The following is a 25,399-nucleotide window of genomic DNA, read 5'->3' as shown; positions in this document are numbered from 1 at the left end:
AATAATAGAAGGAAAACAATTCATTGAGTATTTCTGGACTTCTGTATTGCAAGATGTTTAAAATATTACATTATCAATAATAAATCTTCTACAATAAGCAAGAGAAGCAGTAACTGTGTATCAGTTTCATAGCAAATTGGGCAATTCTCCAACCCATCTCCAAATGTCAGTAACTAAAATGATGATTTGGGGATTGATTTAATGTAAATGGAGAATGAGGAAATCGATATTCCCAGTTAGATGAGGGCAGACATTTCTTTTAAAGATGGAGGACTGTTGGTTTAAACAGTTTCTATGCTACAATTATTTCTGATCCTGTATAGCCTTAACCTATGGAAAGGAAATAAAATATGCTTGGGTTGTTATCCAGTTTACTGAAGGGTTTAAAAAACAAAGTACATACTATCCAACTGAGCACACAAATAACCTCTAAAAATGTACTCGTCCTAAAAATATATATATATGTCGGAATGTTTCATCAAGGTTAGCAGTGTCCATGAGTGTAGTCAATTATTGTAACACTTGTGAAAGGTGATAGAGATGAAGCTCACATAAGGCCTGATTCTCCATTATCCTGCTCCTTGTTTTTACCGAAGTAAAAAGAGAGTGCAACATATTACCATTCTAATTACTTTGTATTAGTGTAAATGATACCACACACTGCAAGGCAACAGAAAATCAAGGCCCTGATTTTGCATGACTGAAGTCAATGGACACTTAGCCATTGACTACAAAGGATGCCAGATTAGGCCACTCATTTGTCTCTATATACAAAGCAGGTACATTATGAGCAATGACGGTGCCACCTTCCTCATATTGTCATGTCAATGGGCCTCTCTTTTTCTCTCTCTGAACTAGAGAGAGAAAGTAATTAGTTAAGTCTTCATACTTATTTAGTTCATGGCTTGCCTTCTGTGACTTCCAACTAGGCCACGGTTTTGATGGCAGTTTTTATAATACAATCACCTGCTCAGTAGAGTGTGTATATTTTTATATTTCAGTTACTTTTAATTGCCAAGCTGAGGTGCATCTGCCTACATTTCATTACACCCAACACCACGAATGACACATTTTCTTATGCTTGTTGCTGCTTGAAATGATAAATTTGCTGATATTTATTTTCCAAAGGCACAAGTTTATGAAAAGAAAAAAAAATCTCCTTTACGCATCATAAGTTATTTTTAAACTTTTACCATTGCATATGGTATTAGTACAAGTGAATATGTTTTCTTTAAAAATGTGAAATATACCGTACTGGCTTTGTGCAGACTGTCCTGTTTCTCATTTAACATCTAAAGAATTCACTAAAGGAAGCCTTCCAGAATTTGAGACATCACCTTGTGGCAAATTATAATTAGCTCTGCATTATTTACAACGTGATTAGATACCAAGAGATTTTTCAAAGGTAGCATAAAAAGTTACACTGAAGGTGATAATGATTCATTTGGAGTGATATTCCTTTGTTCATTTTAGCATTCCCATAAATGTTTAAAGAATATAAATTAGGCTTCCAAGCCAATTAATTTGTCTGTTTCTCATCTCAAGTGATGTATTTTAATTATACTTTCATGCCTCTGTGCTTGGAATGGAAGGCACTGTGCTATGATCATGAAAAATAAAACCTGTAAAAGTCCAAAAAGGGATCAGAACAAATTCTTCACATTTGTATTTGACACTCATCCCATTTCATTTGGACAATAAGAAAAACATTATTTTTAAAATTATAGACAATTATAATTATGTGAGCCATACACAGATTACCATCTAATTTGTGCTAAGCACATGTATTGGTTTTATCTTAAATACAAAGATGCACTAAATTCACTGGGCGAAGTAAAATCAATGCATTATTCATTTTGCACTACAATAAACAGACACAATTAATAAATAGTCTTGAAAATATGTTGGATATTAAAAATATCTTTCTCAGAGTTCAAGCAAGTTTACTCCTTATTAGTTAATTCCCTATAGTCTAATTTTCACCTAAAACTATGTAATAAAGAATATTTATGATGTACTTGCACAGAGAATTCTTTTAATTCATTGAACCTTGAAATTGAGCCCCACTATATGAGCTAAAGTTAATCGTTTACAACCAGTAAACTCAAAACTTAACTTTTTATAAATTAATTTTACCACCAGGTAAAATAATTGAAAATCAGTAATAACAGCTATTTCCTAAGGTCTGTGATTTAGCTTTTACACTGCCGAGAGCTTAACTGGACACGCTTTTATTATATAATGAGTTTGCTAGGGTAGAAAACAGACTGCTTCCAGCTACTATTAACCATTTGCTGACCCATGGAAAATTGAAGACCCTCTGTGAATCCATTTCCAGACAAACTTGCTGGCAGATATAGATAAAAGTGTTTATAAAAACAGAGCTACTGAAGAAGAAAAGATGTCCATCTGTCCAACCTGTAATATTATACTTGTACATCAACTCTTTTCCTTCTTTTCTGCTTCAATTTTATCCTGCTCTTGTATTATGTTTTTCCTCACCCTTCTTCATTTTGTTCTCAGTTCCATTAATGTGTCTCTTTCTTATGTGGGAGTAAAAGAAATGCAGAATTTTTGTGAAAATGTCATATTGCTGAACAATTACATGATATTAATAGTAAAACTAATTATTATTAGGGATGGTTTATATGTTTCACATTTTGAGGTTTTGACATTTTCTGTCACAAATTGGAATTTTTATTGGGGAACAAAACCAAAACCCAGAATATTTCAGTGAAATTTTGGGAGGGTTTTGGGTTTTTTTATTAAATCTAAACCTATGGTTAAAATTTCATCACTCTTCAGTGTTTTGTGTCCTGTGATTTTTTTTTTTTTGTTTGTTTGCTTTTTAACCACTCTGATTTTTATTAGGATTGCAACTACATGCCCCAGTCAAAAACCAGAGCACTACTGAAACAAGTTAAAGACAATCCTTGCCCCAGAGAACTCAAAGTCTAGGACTATCACAAGACACCACAGGTGGCTAATTGGGGATCTGGGTGGGATGGGGGGAAAAGCAACAGTAAAGAATGGTAATTTTGTATATATTGATAGTCTCAATGGTCACATACATCATATAAATATGTAATCACAAAAATAATGAATCAGATTTTCATTTACATTAAGGACCCTTTCCATATCTCTGTAAGTGTAAAGAGGACTGTAACTCACCCCCAAGAAGAGTCATTTGGGCCAGAGAGAAAGAGAAAAGCAGAATGAAGAATTGAATGAGAATGAATCTTTTGCCTTATGGGTATGGCACTCACCCAGGAAGTGGGAGAACACAGATCGTTCACCTGCCCCAATGACATTTTAATTATTTACCCAGAGTGCAACACCTTCCACAGGAAAGACTGAGGAAGTCCCACATCAGAATACCGCATAGTCTAGCAATCAGGGGAACTCACTTGATATAACAGAGCCCTATTCAAATCCCTTCTCCTACTCAGGTAGAGGGGGATTTTAAGTGGGGGTCTCCCACCATCCCAAGAGGATACCGTAACCACTGGGTTAAAAGTTACAAAGGAGTTCTTTCTTCCGCATCTGTTTTGTGAACTCACTGAAGAGTCCGATCCAGTAGGCGTGCTCAGAGGATCCTACGGGGTCAGGGCCCTTGCAATAACTTATGCATCCAAACGCCTATATTCCCCTGGTCTGTAAATCACTCTAGACTTACATGGAGATAGGTGTCCAAATGCTTAGAGGGAGTCAGCAGTGAAAATGCTCAGAGGCAGAAACGGAGGCACCTAGAGAACTTTTACTGGAAAAACTTAGGCAGTGAGTGAGTTTAGGTGCCTACAGGGTTCCGTGGGAATGTTGTGTATCACAGTAGTCCCAAAACCGGAACAAAGGAGCCAGAAAATAGCGACTTAGGTTCCTAAATCATTTTGTGTGTCTAGGCATCTGATACTTAGGTGAGTGAGGTCATATTAGTACTGTAGCTAATCAAAGCTTGTCCTGTTTATTAGCCCATGTTTCCTTCCCTGGGTCTGTCAAAGATTCATTGATTTGGAATCCTTTTGCAATCTGCTCCACTGTTTAGTCTATTGGCTGGAGACAGGTAGCAAACCATCATGGTTTGAGGGTGAGAGTTTTAGTCAGGAGTGGGGCTTTGCTATTTTATAGGAGTAAATTTCCAGCACAAAGACACAGAAAGTGAGTGGACAGCAAGTAGAAAGAATAAAACAGATTTACATTTACTGCTTTCAAATGGTACAACATATTTAATTAAAATGTTTTGTCATGTACTCTATAGATATAATTAATCATTCTGTAGAAAGAATGGAAGAGATAAAAGAAAGGTTGTCATTAACAGAGCAAGCATATTGCATTGGATTGTTATACCAAAAAAAAAAAAAAAAAAAAAGAAACGTTAGTCTTACAAGAGTACCCCAGAAAAGATTTCTCATTCTATATGGCATCAGACCCAATCTGACAAGTTATGTTTATATTTTTCAAATATTTTTGCCTAAAATTATGTACCTACATCCACATTTATGCATCTAAATAGAAGGCTTAATTTTCAGAGATGCTGAACACCACAAGTCCTACTGAATGGTGTGTACTTAGGCTGATTTAAGTGCCAAAATATTAAATCTGGTTGAAAAATACCAATTAATTTTTGTGGAAAAGCTTCCATTTTCATTGTTTTAGGTTGTTTTTAGAAATCTCCATTGAAAAGTTTTGTTTTTTTCAAATGGAAATTGAAAAACAATTGTTTTTTTAAAACTGTTTTAGTTAATTTTTTATGTTTGGGGGGATTTTTTTTCACCAAAGATATTTCTTGATATTTCATTGAAAATTAGAATATTTCATGATTTTTCATGAAAATTGTCATTTTGGTTGAAAAAGCCTTGTTTTATTGAAAAAATGTTTTGAGGAAACAGTTTTGATCAGCTCTGCTAAATATGAATTTAAGTTCCTAACATTTGGCAATCCAAATTTGAAAAGTTTTATTTGTCAAGAAGACACAGAAGAATAATTGCTGTCAATTAGAGCAGCTGATTAGGAATATTTGGTTTCAAAATTGAAACTGCATTGGATAATTTTATTTGACTTTGATCAAACACAGAAGTCCCACAATATCATTTCACTATCATTATTAGATGAATATAAGTCTTAGAGTCAGATTTCTGATTCTGATTCTGCAAATACTTGTGTTCCTGAGTTCAAAATGAGCTTTTTGCAAATAATCTCTAATATAGACGTAAAATGATCTGTTTCAATTAACTTTTCTGCCAGTAAACTCATTTGCTAGACTATTCATTGAAGTTCATATTCTGCAAAGCACTTAAGCATGTCCTTAACTTTAAACTCATGCTTTAATCTAATTGACATCCATGGAACTACCCATTTTTTAAAAATTAAGCATTTGAAGTTAAGTGTTTTGCTGAATTGGAGCCTGAAAGGAATAACACAAAAGGGACACAAACTCAGTCAAAGCATGTACTTTTTAAAAGCAATTTTTAGGTACCTTTTTTTGTCCATCTGTACTCCAAATATATTGATTTAACAAACAATGTTGGATAAATCAATATCTGGAATGATAACTTGTATTTAATTAGCATTGGCAATTCAGAAGTAGAGTATCTAATGTGTCAGCTGTCAGCAAAGCTTGCATGATATCTTTTTCCTGAAATGAAATCATTTTGCACAATTTGGGTGAACTTTGTCAACATTTACTGTCTCCAACATCTAAAATTTTTCCTCAAGATTTACTTATTAACAGCAGGAAAATATTAATTCTATGATTTGGCAGGATTTCCATTTGTAACTTGGAAATTGTTGACTGCATACTAATAAAACCATTGTAAAATGATTTAGTATCTAAACATTTCCTTTTCTTTAATTAAATATGTTATTTGTTGCAGCAACTGTAGAATAACTGATATATTTCTTAAACTCATAGGATCCTGCTATGATTCAAACTTGCTTTATCAAGCACCTTTTATAAGTTTAGAAATATTTTCGGTGAATGGCATTTCAGTAAATAGATTTACTTGAAAACATTTTTATTTATTAATTTTATGTAGCTTTAGGTAATAGTGGATAGCTATTGATTAAATGACTTTGGTTCCAAATTTATGATAACAAATCACCCTGTCCCTGTTGAGATTTCATTGCTCATATAAATCTCAACAGACATTGGAATGTAACCTCTCTGAAATTTGTAGGATACATTATAGGGCTCAAAAACACATTATGTGGCTCAAAAGTATGTCTCTCTCACCAACAGAAGTTGGTCCAATCAAAGATATTACCTCACCCCACCTTGTCTCTCTAATATCCTATGACCAACACAGCTAACTACACTGCATAGGGTATTTCTGCCATTTAGTACTTTTCTTTAAAATATCAGAGATGAGACCAAAATTTGGATTCAGATGTAGACTCAAACTTCCCCAAATTTCAGTAATATTCAGATCTGATAGTTAGGTTTAGGCCCATCTCTGTATAATACAGAATAAATACATGTATTTCTGCTATCAGTCCTGTAGATCCTATCATACAAGGACCTGAACAAGTAAATACTTTGTGTTGAATATTTGGAAACTTTAGTTAAGGTAGCTGTATAATACAAGACTATCACTCATGGAGAATATAATCAATATCTACTAATATAAAAGGAAGTCAAATCATGGAAGCTGAATTAATATTCACCTGGTCACGTCTTACTTTTCCTTATAGACTCTACCTTCATAACTCTGTGAGACTTACCAGAGAAGAAAGCATGAAACCATTTTATAGCTGTTCCATAGACTCCAGAAAAGTTGCATAGCCACACTAACTATTCCTGATGATTAACTGTGTCAAAACAGCTTTGGCAAGATTCTGTCCTCCATCCTTAGTATAGGAAGAGACCAGGAAACTCACCAGTGATGTAAGGTACCTAATCAACCCTACACCAGTGGGTAATAGGCATAGCAGAGCTCTAACATGCTCCAACCCAGCCCCATGCCACTAGATATATCAGGGGCTGAGAGGCAGAGGTGGAGACCCAGATTCAACATAGTAGTGAGGGGAGAACTGATCATTTCTCAAAGATTTTTTTTTTTGCAAAAAATCCTTTTTCAAATTTTTTTCATGAGTTTTCTCCTGGATAGTTTCTAACAGCTTTTCTGTGACATTCCCCTGTTGCTCCAATTGTACCATGGAAGAGAAAGTTAAGAGGTGATTTGATCATGGTATTTAAGTACCCGTATAGGGAGAAAATATCTGCTACTATGGGGCTTTTTGATGGTCTGATACAACTCCTTGAAGTTAATAGGAGTTTTCCCCATTGGCTTATATGGGCTTTGGATCAGGTCCTGATATGGCAGAAAAAGACCTAACAAAATGCAATGGCTAGAAGTCGAAGTCAGCAAAGTACAAACTAGAAATCAAGATGCAAGTTTTAACATTTAATTAGCCATCGGAAAAAGTAATGCAATATTACTTGGAATCTTTATATCAAAATTGGATGAGTTTCTACAAGATAAACTCTAGTCTGACCATTAGTTATTGGACTGGACACCCAAATCAGTGGGTAAAATTCTATGTCCTGTATTATATCGGAGATCAGACTGGATGATCATAATGGTCCCTTCTGGATTTAAAATCTATGAATCTACTAGAATAAAAGGCTAATATTACAGAAATTTAAGTGAAATCATTAATTATTATCCCATATGTTCTGTAATATTTGGCACGTTCATGATTAATTGTCTTTTTATTTTTTCAATAAATATTAAAGAGATAACTAGTTCTCATTTAATGACAATGAATACTACTTTTGAATGGGTTAAGCATTTATCAGTCAAATGCAAAATTGCACCTTTTATAGTCTGTGCAGGATTTTAACTCTCATAATAAATTATTGTTAGTTTGGTCCAATGAAAATTGTTTCTTCCTAAACATATCTATACATATCAGACACTATCAAAGTGGACATGATATGTAAATGTCAAAATTACTTTGGTTTTAAAGTGAGGTTAACTTCTGTCCAATTGGCACAGCCAGCAGGTCATGTGGATTTTTTTTTTATTGTCAAAATATTTAGTTTACATTTCTTTACGCATTTTCAAACAAAGAGTTGGACAAGTGGTAAAGCTGTACTCTGCAAAATAAAAGCAATATTTAGCGATGGAGACTTTCAAGGCCACTTAAGGAACTTTGACACTGAATTTCCTTCAATTTACATGGAAACCCCTTTGGCAATTTTGAAAATCTCAGCCAGATTCTCCAATTACTTTGTTTTTTAAAATGTCTCTTATATCCTGATGTTGTTATATCTCTTCTAATTGGAATAGTGGAGTCTGTGTGATCTAATGGTTTGAGCTGGGGCCTGGAAATCAGGACTCCTGCATTCTCTTCCAGCTTTGTCACTGATTCACTAGATGAGTCTCTTGTCTCAGTTTACACATAAGTAAAACAACTTTAATAAAACTTAATTTGAGATGGACTAGATTTATTAGAACATCCAGGGTATCTCCCTGAGAAAGCTGGCTTAATTAATTAAGGTCAAATTCTGACACCTTATTTTGATTAAGTAGTACCTTACTTCTAAGGTAATGTAATGAACAGAACTACTTGAGGATAAAGGTAATATTCATTATGAGCAAGGGTGGCAGAATCTAACCCTTAGTGTTTATAAAATGCTTTGATATCCTTTGATGAAAAGAACTATACGAGTGCAAAGCATTAATATGAATGTATAGGATCTCATTTTTATTTTTAATAGCACCCATTCTTAATGTACATCTAAACTAATGTACATAGGAGAATTTCACACTTTACAGTTGTGTAACTCCCTTTGAAGCAGGCTAAAATACATTGCAAATTACTCTGTATGTAAGAATTGATTTGTTCTTTTTTAAAGCTTTATTAAATCTTTAAAGATAAAACAAACAATATACTGCAAGCAGGACCACCATAGATGCCTAATATAGAATATAAATACTAGTAGAGTTTAATATACCACAAATGATGTAACAAGCAGATGGATGTTCTAATGACAAATGTAGAATGGTGATCATAGAATATGTTTTTCCACAGAAATCAATAAAGAGCTGAAAAGAGCTGAGGATAATAAATAATACAGTCATAGAAATTAAAGGCTTTTCAGGTAATTTAATCTATCCTCCCATGACAGGATTGAACCCTATAATATATCAATGGGGCCTCTCAACCTCAATGGTTCTCTGCATGGATGCAAGGGTACATGCACACAGAATAGACTGCAAGATCAGTGCCTTCGTGCTTACTATACATTGACAATGGGTGAATCCTGGCCCCACTGAAGTCAATGGGAGTTGACTTTGATGGAGCCAGGATTTATCCCAATATGCTTATATGTTGTCTGACTATATTTTCTCTTTGCACCTAAGGAACTCAAGTGCTACATGAAACTTAACTCAGACAATGCAAAAGTACATCAGAGAGTGATTTGAAATATTGAGAATGGGTGGTACATGGAAAAAGAAACCAGAAATAGTTTGAGAGTTAATTAATAGGAAAATCTGCCTCAGTACAATGTCTGCCTTGGGCAGATGCAGTAAAAATATGTTGGATTTTGGCACTGATTAGGCTAAGAGCCTGTTTTGCATAATCAGTTCAGATAGTAAGTAGGTGGAGGTCATATTTCTGTAAATTTTGAGAGAGAAATTTTCAACATTAAGGTTACGACAGTTCTAGGGAATGAAGAATTTGATAAATTAATTTGCTGGAGACATATTATTATGAATTATTGTTATTTTATTATTATTTTGATGTAACTCTCCTACCAGGTGGATTTGGCAGCAACAAGTGCCCATTTCAATATCTAGAGGTTCCTCTTAATACAAAACACAATTGGCTTAAGCCCCCATCCAATCATCTGGGAAAACCTAACACCACCCATAGACACCTCTAAGAGGTGACACTTCTCCTTCGCAAGCACTGAGTCTGTGTACAGCAAATAAAAATTTAATAAAAAGGAAAAAGGAACCCAGCATTAATTTCGGAAAACACCACAACCATTATTTGAAACCATCTGACCATGAGCAAACACTCATCCCAGAGTACATTGGGCAGTGTCCTTTGCCTCAGTTTCTCATCTTGCATTGTGAAAATCTGATGAACATTTGTTCCTTTAACTCCTCTCTCTCTTCTCTCTCCATGGCACCCCACTCACAGTTGCTGTCCTCGGTCAGCAAAGATTCAGATTTTAGAGGTGCATTCACATGAGCTCATCTCCCACCTCAGGGGTGGGAAGGCATCGAGCAATGCCATTGGCCACTGCCACTGTACCTCTGCCGCTACTCTCTGCCATCTCTGTTACTCTCTGCCACCTGCTAGTACCATCCTGCTACCACTACCCTTTGCTACCACTATCTCTCTGCTGCAACACATGTTCTGAGGTTCCACTACTTAACCCAGCTCTCAGTGATTTCAGCAAGTAGAGGGGAACCTCACCGATTGTGCAGGCTGTGCATTCTCTTTTACTGCAGCACTGTCTAACACCAAGTCTAAGGCTTAGCACCTGATTATCATTGATTTCAGCTCTAGTGATCACTGAACAAAACAAGGACTTTCAATTGAGTCTAACCAGTTCTAGCTTTAAATAGTGGAGACTCAAATGGTATCTAGGAATCCTTCGGCAGAGCCCTCACCATCAGGTAAGAACACCTGTCCCCACTTTCTCCCCCTTCACTAGGATCTGGCTTCTCTACCCCCTGCTTAGAAAGTGAGGTTCAGTGTAGGGTGACCCCCCCACATCAAGGCAGGCTAAGCACAGTTCTGCTGCCCTTTATTTATACAGTAAGGATAATAATACTTACCCCTGTACTCAATAATACTTACCCCTGTACTCAATACTAAAGTGATTTGTAACCCAACACCAGCCAAATTTGATCACTTTGGCAAAGCAGCTCCATCATACAATCACAGAAGCGTAGGACTGGAAGGGACTTTGAGAGGTCATCTAGTCCAGTCCCCTGCACTCAAGGCAGGACTCCATAATAACTAGACCCTTCCTGACAGGTGTTTGTCTAACCTGTTCTTAAAACCCTCCAGTGAGGGAGATTCCACAGCCTCCCTAGGCAATTTGTTCCAGGGCTGAACTGCCCTGATAGGTAGGAATTTTTTCCTGATGTCCAACAGAAACGTCCTTTGCAGCAAGTTAAGCCCATTGCTTCTTGTCCTATCCTCAGAAGTTAAGGAGAACAATGTTTCACCCTCCTCCTTGTTACAGCTTTTTATGTACTTGAAAACTGTTATCATGTCTTAGCCATTGTCAATTATTTTGCAGGCAGAGTTTTGAGGAGGGTTTTCAGTAGATAATGAGGTAGCTTTGTGAGTGTTTACAGGGAGCACCTCCCAGGCATGAGAGGCAACATAAAAATGCTTATTTGAAAACGTAACTAGTTGGCAATAGATGCCGGCATCATCGGCTGATCAGAGGTGAGCATCAACATTTTGATGTTGAATGAGAGATGATAGAGCAGAGATAGCCTGTGAAGGGCCTTGAAAGTGAAAACAAGCAACTTATGTTTGATGTGATAGAGAAGGGGGAGCCAGATGCAAAGAGAGAAGCAACATGGTCAGAACCAGAGACTGAAAATAATTGTTGCAGTAGCATTCTGATTGGATATAAGTGGGCAAGATTGCATTACTCGGGGGCAGAGAAAAGTCTGAGAGGTTAGATAGGCATGTTAATTGTGTAGATGGATAGTAAAGACTATATTTTAGTGATGTTCTGAAGAAAGAATTGGCAAGACTTAGATATAACCTGGATGTGAAGACGTGGAGAAAGATAAGAGTCAAAGATGATGTCCAGGGTAATGGCCTGATAATAGTCAGGAGGGTGGTCTTATCCATAGTGATTAAGACAATGATAGCTGCGAGAGGTAGGGAGTGGAGAGAGGATTAGAAGCTGTGTTTTAGCACTGCTGATCTTGAGCTGATAGTTAGACATCCAGCTAGGGGAAACATCAGAGGGGCAGGCTGAGATCTTAGTATGGACAGAAGGAGACATGTCTGGAGTTGAGAGGTGGATCTGGGGGACAAAGATTATTAGTCATGTTCTCTGAGGCAATTTAGCTGAAAGATGTTGGAGACTTTACTTGCTTCAATGTGGATAGGGATTAGTGGGAGATTTCTAAGGCAAGTCTCAAAAATTCATTCCAGGCAATCAGTGATTGGATTTAGTGTGAGCCCTGGAACCTGTGTGACAGTTATTTTTCAGTGATTCTTCATTTTTGAGGACTGCCTGGAATTACTCTGGTGTTGTGCTTTCTGGAAGAAACTAGGATAATTTAAAAAAAACATAACTTATTTTTCTTCTTCTGGGTAATTGCTGGTCACTCTGTTTGTTTTTTACTTTCACTGACACCAACATCTTTTGTACAATACAGCAAGGGAAGATAGGGAACACCATAAAATATAGACCAGCGATCCATCTATTCAAGTATCCTGTTTCTGACAATGGTTAATACCTAGATGCAACACACCCCATAATGGACATATTTGTATGTAATAATCTGCCTTTTGAGGATGTTTTTAACCCTATGAGAGCTAGTAGTTGGGGTATGTCCTATAGAATGTAGGTTTACGTCTCCTATACATTTTCATTTTATCTAATATAGTTGTGAATATTTTTATCATCTTCCTGCAAGATGCCTAAATTCTCAAATGATGAATCCTTTTTTTTAATCTTATTAAACTCTCAGTCTAAATGATATCTTGTGACAGTGAGTTCTATGAATTAATTATATGCTGTGTTTTATCAGAAATGTTACCACTGACTTCAGTGGGAGCAAAAGCAGGTTCGAAATGGGTAATCCAGATCTTCAGACTCCTCGCCTCCCTCCCCCGCTCACCCAAGAAAATCAATCTAAAAGTTAAACCAATCAGGAAGCTGGTCTAAATACATCCGGTATTTTGTCTATGAAGCTTTGGACAATTTTCTCCGCTTGTCCAAAATAAATGAGCTCTTAGAGTGGTAACTGCTGAATTTGTCTGCAGCATGAGATCACCAACAATATACTTACAGATTTTCAACTTTCTGAAACGTTAAACAGTCAGTAGTCTTCATACCCCACAGTGGCATCACTCACCTTTTCAGTGTCTGTCACTGAAACTCAAATGCAGTACGTTTGCTCAGTACACCTTAAAAAAATGAATAGTCCCCAGGGAAATACATTCCCTCAAATGTTCTATGAAGCGTGTTCCCTTCACAGACTTAGAATAAAATGAATATGTAGACAAATTGGTTCAAGCACTACCCACATCCTATGGTTCAGGTTTAAATTCAATTTATTTTGTACTGTTATAAAGATAATTTACTGTTTAAATATTTCATAATGCACCTGTTTGAGGTGATATGCATCGTAGCTTTGACACACAGGATAATATAATATAATATAATATAATTAATTAATATAAATCTCGGGTAAAATCCTGACTCCCTTGTGTGTCACACACCCACACCATATTAATAAAAAAAACAATATTATTATGTGCATATACATATACATATTTACACAGGACTGTACTATTGGGTACATTTTCTCAGTGTTTTAGCTGCATAATTAACATTGAGTTTAATTGGAGTTAATCACTTGAAACCCTATGTATAGCTGGAAGTCAGGCTGTATTGCACAGTATATATTACCTCTACTGCACATAGAAATAAATATTTTACAGATAACATGATTGTTATATCTACAATTCCATGATTATTCCAATAATCCCATAATAACAGTGCCATTTTAAACAGAAAAGAATCCTGATTATGAAAGATGCTTATGTAATGAGTTCCTCTCTGAAAAAAGATCCCTCTCTTATTCCAACACTCAAACACGAGATATTCATACTTACAAATGTGTAAGTATACAGCTTGGTTAGATATTGAAGTAAAAGCTTTTTATGAACAATTAGCACTTGTTATTTTTTAGGTGTATATAATGTGCAGTTTATTTTCATTTTTTGAGGCAAAGTGTAGATCAACTCAGAGGCAATTAAATGCAATAATTGCATACACATAAAGTTACACAGTTATCATGTCCCCTTAAAGATTGAATTATTGTTAATATTTGAATGGATTTTATTATATATCTAAATTAATAATGAACCCAACAAAGCTGATTGAATGTCAACTGATGAGCCAGCAAAGCATGATGAACAAATAGCTAGGCCAGCTCTTTGTAAGGTTTAAACCATCCAGTATACTTTAATCTGAAAACTAACTTTTAAAGCGCTGAAACTTCTTTAAAGCTGCATTAGGTTATTATATTAAGTTGTTATTTTGCTTAATGAGGTACTCTTACTTTAGCTTTTCATTATTATTTGCATTACTTGTATTGTCTATAGTCTCCAACTGAGATAGGTGCTATGCATACATGTAATAAGAGACATTCCCTGACTCGAAAAGCTTAGAATCGTAGTTCACAAATTTTCCTCCCCTTACACTGTGAACAGAGCTGGTGAAATTTTTCATCTGAACATTTTTTGACGACAGACTTTCATGTTTACAGAAACATTTTTTTACAAATTCATGTCAAATTCACTGTCTTGTTTGTCAAGAAAAAATCTGAAAAAAAATGAAATATTCTTTTTTGACATTTTAAAATGAAACATTTAGATTTTTCAATTTTAAATTACTTTTTGTTTCAAATTTGCTTCAATTTTTATTTTTTAAAAAGTTAAAAACTTTAATTCAACCTAAAAATTTTTTTGTTTTCTACTTTAAAATTATTGGCCAATCCAAAAAATTAAAAAAAAAAAAATTGGATTGATCCAAAATTATTTTTTTAAAGGTTTAGCTTCATCAGTGAACCAAAATATCAATTTATTTGCACAGCTTTAATTGTGACTGTAAAAGTGAAAACCTGGCTTCCTTACAATCAATGGTAAAAGTCCCAGTGATGTCAGTGGGGCTAAGATTTCACCTTAAATATTTTTTTTCAGCTCCATGTGTAAAATGAATAAGCTGAGTGCCAGAGAAAGAAGCTGTAAAATCTGGTCTGGAAAAAAACTTTATGAGGAGCATTGGTAGGAACCTGAGTATTATTCTCTACTTCAAATGCCAAAAGCATCCAACACCTGCTCTTTAAAGCCCAACTTCAGTCAAAGGAAGGCCAGATTGTCTTTTCCTTTCAAGCTGTTCTACCGCTGAAGAGCTAAAAGGAGGAGAAAAGCAAGAGAGAGGGAGAAAGAAAAGAAAGGTGAGAAGTCTGAGGGCCTTCAGGAAACTTCTAAGCATGACCCAGACCTTCCACTGGCCAGAGGTGCAGGATTATCATTGTGTCATATAAACACCTTTAGCAGAAAAGACCATACTATCATGGTAAAGAATATGGATGAAATCCTGATCCTGTTGAAGTGTATGGGAGTTTTTCAACTGACTTCAATGGGACTAGGACGTCAACATTTTAATTTAAACAGTACACTGTGTATTGAGTCAGGATTTACCTCTACATTTGCTATAATTTGCCTATTGTTCTCAATTTCTTTCCCCTAATCTGTCTACTTGTTTTCCTTGGAGCTGGGGCTGTCCCTGTTAAGGTATTTAGAAAGTATCGAGCACATAGTGGGCATTACCATAAATAAATAATAGATAATATAATAGTAATAATACGGTTAGAGAAAAGAGCTGAAAAGTGTGGAAAAATGAATCATTTACTGATTGTTATAGATGCCATGAGCAAGTAACGCATCCTTCTTTAAGGATTTTTTAACCAATTAAAGGCTTCCTATGTCAGCTGGACTAGGGATCTGGCAAAATTGTTATTTTCAATCCCCCAGCTTCTTGCTCTTACCAGGGCAACCTGGATGTTTTAAACACAAAAGGAATTCTAGCTCTGTTTTGGCATATGGATTAGTGAATCTAATTTTTGAGGATGCTAAAATATACTTTGTGCTTTCTAAATTAGTTCATCTTTTTCTTTTGCACTGTTTGGATTATAGGTTCTATACAGCCTACCAATTATCCTGTCTTTACTCCTTCCTATTTACCCTAACCCTCCTCTGGTGTCCAATCATTCTGATAGATAAATGTGCACATACTCCAGGAAGACTGGGATAATGTGAATCTATTTCATCTGTATGGTGAAGCTCTATAGATCCCACAGTCATCAGTATTGAGAGCAGACCATGTGAGAGGAAGGAGTGAAAACCTGAGTCTGGGAATGATTGCAGTTTCTCTTTTCCTCAGTCAGCACATCAGTCACTAAACTTGACTTTGGGTAGGTAGATGGTCTAAGTATTGCATCTGTACCATTTCAAATGAGGCACTGATCATCTGGGGTCTCCTTTAACACCATGCTCAGTGACAGCTCCCATTTTTAAAGAGTATGTTTTCCTGTAAAGTCGAAAGCTAGTGCTCTAATGTGTCAAACAATCTTTTGTCTGTGTTATCTGTCAGAAGTGCCATTGCTGCTAGACTAAGGTCAAAGTTTACATCTGAACAGATATACTGATAAGCCTATAAGTTAAACAGAAGTACCTATCCTGACAGATCACTTTAATTGGAAGCCTTATCTGGTTTATAGCTCTGTTAATTTATTCTGTTACTGGTTTAGTCATGTATGCTTCCATTTACTATATAAAGATGCAAAATGACATTTCATTAAGATTAGGACCCTTATGAAGGATTATCACATTTGTCTGTCCTAGTATTAGGCACCAGGACATTTTAAAGTAAAAGGTTTATGTTGATTTAACACATGCACACCTGTCCTAGAGATGTTATTTTCCAGTATATGAGATAATAGGTACTCTTGGTTTTTAAGAACGCATCTGCGGGATGTCACTAGTCACATTAAATACAAACCTCGCCTTGGGATTTGTTATGTAGGGATATATTTGTGCTATGTGTCATTACTCTGGGAAATGTATATGCTAAAGTCCATTATATAACCTCAGTGCAAGACAACTTACTTCTTCCATTAGACTCCTAAGATTTCCTGAATACCAAGAACCAAATGTATAACAATTCTGTAATGTGAAGAATTAACAGTACTGACATTTTTTAACATGAACGACATTATAACAATCTGATCTGCAACAATTGTTTGTATATAGTCTATGGGCAGATGACAAAATAACTTTAAATAAGCTGCCAGATCCTAGTGCAAATATGTGAGCTGAATCCTGTCCTCAGTTATGCAGGCACACTAGGAAGAAGAAAGTTTGGGGTGCCTCTACCTCTCAATTGAATGTAAAACAGCAACAGGGTAGGATACTCTTTTAATGCTCCATTGAGATGTGGAATTAAAAGGTGCCTTATGCCAGGCACCAATGTGCCTTATGCCAAAGATGACTCTTGTCCATTATTTATAAGGCCCAATATTTTCTGTAAGCAAAAAGAGGGAGATAACTACCACATCGTGTTGCATATAAAAGTAAAAAGGAATTATTCTGTTTTTTGTTCTGGTTGCTGTTTATTAAGTTATTTATTTAGATACAAAATTAGTGGATGATGCATAGCTTGAATTTTAAAAGCATACTTTCCACTAAATTTTCCTGTTTGTATCTTTGATGAAGGATCAATGTTCAGCATTAACTACATTCCACCAAAGAAACCATTCCACAATAGCATTCTTCTACAAAACTTCCCAGAGGCATGTTGAGTTTGCAGGGATCCATAGCAGGTGACAGCTCCTGCATTATGTTCTTTTCTCTTTGATTGAATACCTGGATTGCGAAGGACTCAGTAAGTAGAATCCTGTCAAAAGGAATATTCCATCTGGCAGCAGATATTTGAAGTAAGACCAGTATGAGCTGAGTGAGTTCAATTTTCCGGTATTCTCAAGCACAACACCAGAAAATAAAATTATTTTTTCTTCCCCACTGCTCATAAGTCTTGCATACTGTATGGCTTATAGAGTGGAATGAAGTAACTTGATGTTTTTACTACTCTGGACCTGTTTCTGTGAAAGTTGATTTTTGCAACTCCTTTGCATATATGATAATGCTTACACAGCACTATTTCAAGGAAACTGTTAAAACAGAATGGCACAGCCACAGGAATGAAATGCTTCTGTAATCCATTCAGCCTATTCTCTGCAGGTTTTATTTTATACCCTTTTAAATCTTTTGGCTGACTAAAAAAGCAAGTCACTAATGGCAAGAGAATATAAAATTTATTTGGCCACAAGTTTATTCCACTGAGTATTCACTAACACAAGGCACATTCTTTTCCCATCCATGTCCCAATTGCAATTTAAAGTTAGCTCTTCGATTGGAATTAAGGAAGATGAGGAAGGTTATGTCCAGTGATCAAATTATACAGCAACAATTTCTATCAGGAGAAGCAGATGGTCTGATGCTGCCAAAAGGAAACACATTTAAAATTAATTGTACATTATTCAGGAAAGTCATTGACTTCAGTGGGGCTTAAATACATGATCTGAAGAGGGCTGCTCCTCTGAATTAGGACCTAACTCCATTAGCCCAGTTTTCAAAGTGACTGCACACACAAATCATGCAGGTAAGCTTGTAAAATGTGCAACTGAAGTTCTGGAGAGGGTTTGCTTATCCAAGGTTTATCTGAAACTGTTGTGGGAAACTTGTACTTAAAAATGAATTCCACCCTGAAAAATGAGTGTAAAACTGTCATGATGAGTTTCCATATTCATTGTGTCTCACTGAGTGCCTTCTCAGATCTCTTCTTTTTACAATAAAAAAAAAAGGTTTGGGTTTTTTTGCAAGTTCACTCTGGGCTCTGACAGTAAAACTGGGTCTATCTTTATCAGTAGTAGAGGTTCTTCTTTATGCCAAGTTATATCCTGGGCTACATCTGTGTAACTTCAGTTAAGACCACTGGGATTGTGCAGGTGCCACTGAAGGCATAATCTGAAGACAGTGGAGTTTACAGGTGTGTTTGAAGGCTTCATTTATCTTCCGGAATCATCATTTGTGATGATGATATGGGAGATGGAAAGAATGCAGTTTGATTGTCAAAGCTCTGGATACATTTGCATGCTGACTGTCAGAAAACCATCCACTGAGACACAGTGAATAAAAAAACCCTCCAATGCCTCTTTTGAAGGTAAACACCCCCTTTAAACAAGTCCCGTACACACTGTCTGCCTTCCATGCTGTGTAAACTAAAGATTGCTGCTCTTTAACTCGTGTTTTCATCTCTATGGTAACAGAGAGGTAAAAATAAATATCTTGATGATAGATAGCCAGATTAGACAGACTGGATGGAATAGTGATCTGTAGCTGGCAGCGTAGGGGAAGGGAAGAATGCTCTGCATGCAGGAAAGCTCAAGAGTAATACCAGCCAAGGCAATGTCTCAGTGGAGATGCCACTACAGCTGTTCTACTGGCTACTGACACTTTTACTGCAGCTTTAGAACTACACAAATTTGAGCCCAGCCTCCATCTGAGTAAAGTAAGAAGTACATTTCCCATGGCCTAAGGCAAATCCTGACAGCAGTTCAGATATTTCAGTTAAGATGTGTTTCCTACCCCTCCTCATGTCACACTCTCCTGAAGCCCTGCAGAAATCTCATATGTTCAGGGATTTCTTCTGGAGCTGCCTACTATGGACCAGGTCTACACTACATAGTTAGGATGACACAAGGAACCTTACTCCGACCTAGGTATGCATGTGTCTAATCTTAGATTGATGCAGTGTGAGTGTAGACACTAAATTATTCATGTTGACCCTGAACTATCCTTCAGCAGCTCTCCCACCAGCTGCTCTGGTCACCACTATGAACTCCACTGACCCAGGCTCATGGAGACTGGAAACCCTCTTTAAAGCCCTGTAAAGTTTTGAAATTCCTTTTCCTAATTGACCAGCTTGGCAAGCACACATAACAGCTCTCCATTGTTGAGTACAACTGGCCAGCTGACCATGCTGGCTACCCACTTCAGACATGCCTCTGTCTGGAATAGCCAGGAAATATTGGATCTTCCGGGCCTAGGGCCATAGAAACAACAACTATGAGAAGATTGCTCAGGGGATACAGGAGAAGGAGTATGACAGGACCCAGCAGAATTGCCGCATGACAGCCAAGGAGTCATGCCAGGCATACCAGAAGGCCAGGGAGGCCAACAATCAATCCGGTGCTGAGCTGCAAACCTACTGCTTTTAAGACAACCTGCATGCCATACTCGGCGGAGACCCCATCACCACCTCACACAACACCATGGACACCTGTGAGGAGTCCAAGTCACGGGTCCCTTCTGTGAACAGCGAGGAGAAGTTTGTGGATAAGGAAAAGGAAGAGGAAGAGCATGGGGGACAGGTGACCGAAGGATCCAGCTAGTCAGTGAGCCAGGACCTCTTTTTGACTCCACCACAATCCAGTCATTCCCATTGCTCACACACAGGCCAACCTGATGCAGGGGAAGGAACCTTAGGTAAGCGTGTAGATACATTTTCAATTACAGGGATGTCCCTACCCCGAAAATAGCAGAACACCTCTTTTGACTTTTCATTAATGTACTTGTGCTAGAAGATGTAGTGGTACTACCAAGGCAGGTAAAGTTGCTATCTGCTTTTCATTCTCATCTGGAGTTAGGAAGGGGGCCAAGTGGAGCAGTTTATTTATGTCCACAGGGACGTCTCTGGAATCCTCCTGAGAGATCTTGATGAAACTCTCCTGGAGGTACTCTGCAATCTTCTGCTGAAGTTTTCTAGGAAGGGCTGTCTTCTTTCTTCCTCCACAATAGGACACTTTCCAAAGCCACTCAGCAATAACTTCAGCAGACACTATTGCAGTACACAGGCTAGCAGCATATGAGGTCAGGTGGCTTTGGGACACCAGCAGCAACTGTGCTTTCTCTACCTTTGTTATTGTCAGAAGTGAGATATCAGCTAAAATCACCTCTGCCTTTGGAAAATGGTGCCAGTATTCAATGCCATTGCCCTATACTATTAGAAATATGCAACCGAGTAAATCCCTCCTCATTTCTCCAGCCCCATACTGGGCTATACTCTCCATGACTGGTGCCGTGACTGGTGCCATGCCCAAGCAGTCCCAAGCAGAAGTGAGAAGGTAGTGCTTCAAATGTTAGGAGAGCAAGGGGAGTGAGTTCAGCATCTTAAATTGAAAGGCTTAGGGGTCCCAGCAGGAAAAGGAAAGAGAGATGCACCAGGACTTAATGGGGTTTCTCAGGCAGCAAACCCAGATGCTGCAGACTCTGGTGGACCTCCAGGTTCAACAATCCAAGGTTTGCCTCCCTTGGCAACCCATTGAGACCTCAATATTGGGATCTCCTCAAAGCCCTAAAATATTCCACATGGCATCATGGGTTGCTGCACTACCCCTACCACTCCAGCCTGAGGGACATTAAAGACAGTCACAGCTTCACATACATTGACCTGTGAAAGTCACGGTTGGTGTACATGTAGCTGAAAACGACATGAATGTTCTTTCCCCTTCAGAAATTCTGTTCTTCTACGATATTAAGTTTTATTAAGTTTTTAAACATATTTGTTTTAAAATTGCATGGGGTTTATTTGCTCCAATTTTGTTGCAGAGTAAAATTTTATTAGTTAGAATATAATTCATCTTTATTAGTTCACTGCATGTGCTGCTGAGTGCTCAGCAGTTCTGAAAGCAACCGATTCCCTGCTACTACACAGTGTCACACAACTCACAGGATCATTCACAAACAAAATGAATAGGTGCATTGACAATGTTATATTCTGACTGTACAACTATCAGCAGATGATTTCTACCATACCACAAAAGAGCAGGGCCCAAGTAGAGCACACTACAACAACATGCAGTATTCTGGCTTAAAGTTAAACTTAACTTAACTGTTAAAATGGTCTTTCAAAGCTTTCCTGAGCTGCATGGATCTTTGTTGAGCTCTTCTAACAACCCTTGCATCTAGCAGTTCAAATTCAGCAGACAGCTGCTGCACCAGTGCCCTTCACCCCCATGGAATTTTTTCCCCCTTTACTTCATAGATATTATTCAGACACAGCACGCAACTATAACCACTGGGACATTTTTCTCACCGAGGTCCAACCTTGTGAGTAAACAATGCTAGTGACCTTCAAATGACAAAAAGCACATTCAACTGTCATTTTGCAGCTGATGAGCCAGTAGTTGAATCATTCCTTTGTGCTGTCAAAGTGGCCAGTGTATGGGCTTCATAAGCCAGGGGAGCAAGGAATAGGCTGGGTTCTCCAGCATCACTATTGGCATTTCAACATTACCGGTCAGGAAAGAAAGTCTCAGCTTCTTGCTTTCTGAACAGTCCTGTGTTCTTAAAGATGTGAACATCATGCACCTTCCCTTATCAGCCCACGCTGATGTTGGTGAAGCACACCTGGTGATCCACCAATGCTTGCATAATCATAGAAAACTAGCCCTTTTTGTTAATGTACTCTGTGGTAAGGCAGTCTAATGCCAAATAGAGATATGCAGGCCATCTTTTGATCCATCACAGTTCAGGACTCCCACTGTTGCAAATACATCCACTATGTCCTGCACATTGCTGAGCATCACAGTCCTGCATAGCAGGAGGTATGGCCTCGCATACTTACATCACTATGACCACATGCAGTGGATTTCCTGACTCCGACTTGATTCCTGACTGACCAATAGCAGTCTGGCTTTGCAGGTTTCCACAGTGCATCACCACTCGCTTCTCCACTGTCAGTGCAGCTCTCATTTTGGTGTCCCTGCACTGGAAGGCTGGGGTATGTTCAGCACACAAATCCAGGAAAGTGGCCTTGCACATCCAAAAGTTCTGCAGCCACTGCTCATCATCCAAAAGCTGCATTACGATGCCATCTCACCAGTCAGTGCTTGTTTTTCAGGCCCAGAAGCAGGGCTTCACTGCCTGCAGCTGCTTTGTGAACCTCACCGACAACCTTGATTTGTTCTCACTACATTCCATGGCAATCTGTCCCCCAAGGAATTATCATGGTCCCCACTCATTCAGTTCTTCTTGTGGCTCTGCAAATACTCCAGGGTTGTACGCCCTGGGCTTGCAATGTTCATGACAATAGTGTAGAGCTGTGGAGGATCCATGCTTCTGTCACAGATGGTAGACAGTGAAGAGGGTCATGTGGATACGTGGGATTTTGAAGAAAGGCACAATAATTGTGGGGTATAGATAACATTACAGCATGGATACAGTTGCAAAGTGGGAAGTTGACCCCATGCTCCCAGTCACCCCTGTACAGCTCATTTTGGCCCCATCATGAATTGCCATGGTGGCAAGTTGCACAGTGGGATCCTACCCATAGAGCACCACACTCTGCATCAATACAAGCACTCCTGCTAAGGATGTGCACTGCTGACACAAGGACCTAGTATGCAAGCACAAAAGTGATGTACAATGTGTGGCAGCTGTGTGCCGACGTTACTTGAGTCGACATAACTTTGTAGTGTAGACCTGGCCTGTGAGTCACTGTGGCAGTTCCTGTGCAGACAGCTTGGCCATATTCTCTTGCTGCTTCTCCACTGTCCTGCCAGTTTCTCACCACTTCTTGTTGCACTGCACATAGGGGCTGGGATGCCATTGCCTGCTCTCCCACTTGATCACCTCCTCATTCTTTCACACAGCATCAGTTTTCCCTCTCCCCCCTCCCACCCCCCGCCAATGTTCCAGAAAGCAAGAGAGACAGAACTCAGGGGGAGAGACAGATACAAGCAAGCTGTTCAAGAGGAAGAGAAAGAGGAGAAATAGTCAATAGTGGGAGAAGAGGAAGGGAAGAAAGACAGGACCATAGAAGCATAATAAAGAGAGGGGGCATAGGACCAAAGAGGACAATGCTTGGAGAAAGAGTCTGTACACTGGATCAGAGAAAGAAACAATTAGGAAGTCAGAGCTGAAATAGTGTATGAACCTAAAAGGGAGAAAGGATCAGTGGAGGAGAGAGATGACCAGAGGGGAGAAATAAGGGTAGAGAAGGTCTGGATAAGAAGAGGGGGATAAAGTGTCAGAGACGCCATCAAACAAGAATTCCATCCAATGATAATGCTTAATATATAAGGTTACCTTACTAAGCGCAGTATTTCCTATCCATACTCGAGGGAATTCATACTGAATACTGACAACAATGAGGTAATGTTATTTAGTTATCATATAAAAAGTCCGCAGGGATCAAACCAAGATAAGCCATTGGTGAAGAAGTGGGAACCATCTCTCTCACTTTTTGTTTTTCCACAATAAACTGTAAGGCAATAGTGATGCTACAGTGATTCTAAAATAGATACATTCTCTACTCATCAAATGCTATCACACTCAGGTATCACCAGTCAGAACCTACTATATCAAGAAGACAGGGAAAATGTCATTTTAATCTTTTCCATGTTTTCTGATTAGAAATCTCAGACTTCATAAGCATTTAGTTAATTCAAATGATCATTTAGTAGTCAAATGCCCCTAGTGGTAAAGGATTACCCTAGAGGCAGCATAGAAATTAATGTTATTCTATGACTGATCTCCTCTCTGATGAGGTCTTAAATATTGAAATTTTAATTTATTTATTATGCAGGAAGATGACATTTTAGCTGTGCATCCATTTGACAGGAAGACTCTATAATTATCCCTGTCCCTCAGTACCCATTTTCCTTCCTGCCCCTTTCTTTGAGATTATAAAAAGAAGTTTAAACTCTGGTTTCAATACATGTTCATTCTTACAGCAGCACAATCATTTGCAGTAACAGAGTTCTGCAGTAACTAGTTCATTCTGGACCATTTCTTCATCCCCAAAGTTCTTTGCCTTCACAGGCTGTTACGAAGATGGCAGATGGCAATATATTTGTTATGAAAAGTGGAGGTGACTCTAATGCACTGTCTGTGCATCTACGCACTTGCTGTATTATTAAATGCTATGATTTGTTCCCAGAGAGAGTACAAAAGTCAGGCACTGTATCAGAGCACCATCTTGGAAAATAGCAATTGTGGAAAAATTAAAAGTAATTACACTTTGTTTGAATAGTTGCCTCAAAGATGATACATCTCAACATTTTACATCTGAAACACAAGAATGTAGAAATGCAGCCAGAGCAAATTGCCTGCAGTTACAGTATTTAAGCAAACTCTTCATCCCTGCCATAAAAGAATAATGTGAAAGCTTTTTGGTAATAACAGCTGTATCGTATAATGTGAACAGTATGTCATACATTCACAGGAGTGCTGCACAGAAGTAAAAGTCCCTAAACACTGCCAAACACAAATCAAAGTTTCATATTACGACACTAGCATGAATCTCATTTAGTCCGGGACTGCAGCATATTGGCAGTCATCAACAGAATTCCCATACATTGAGGGAGGGGGATAGACCTAAGAAAAAGACCTTGCTTGAAAAGTGCGAAATTTTAAAAACATTTTGGATTGGGTTGTATGAGTATCAAGAGGAAGTTAAACACTTGTTCAGGACTCAGGTGATCTGGGCAAAGATGCCATGTGTGACCTTGGGCAAGTCACGTACGACTAGATTGCCACAGCCCTCAGG

This window comes from Emydura macquarii, unplaced genomic scaffold, assembly GCF_026122565.2.
Source record: "Emydura macquarii macquarii isolate MOO-44397 ecotype Brisbane River unplaced genomic scaffold, CSIRO-AGI_Emac_v2 contig_2975, whole genome shotgun sequence".
Taxonomy (NCBI): domain Eukaryota; kingdom Metazoa; phylum Chordata; order Testudines; family Chelidae; genus Emydura; species Emydura macquarii.
Note: the sequence above shows the minus strand (reverse complement) of the source record.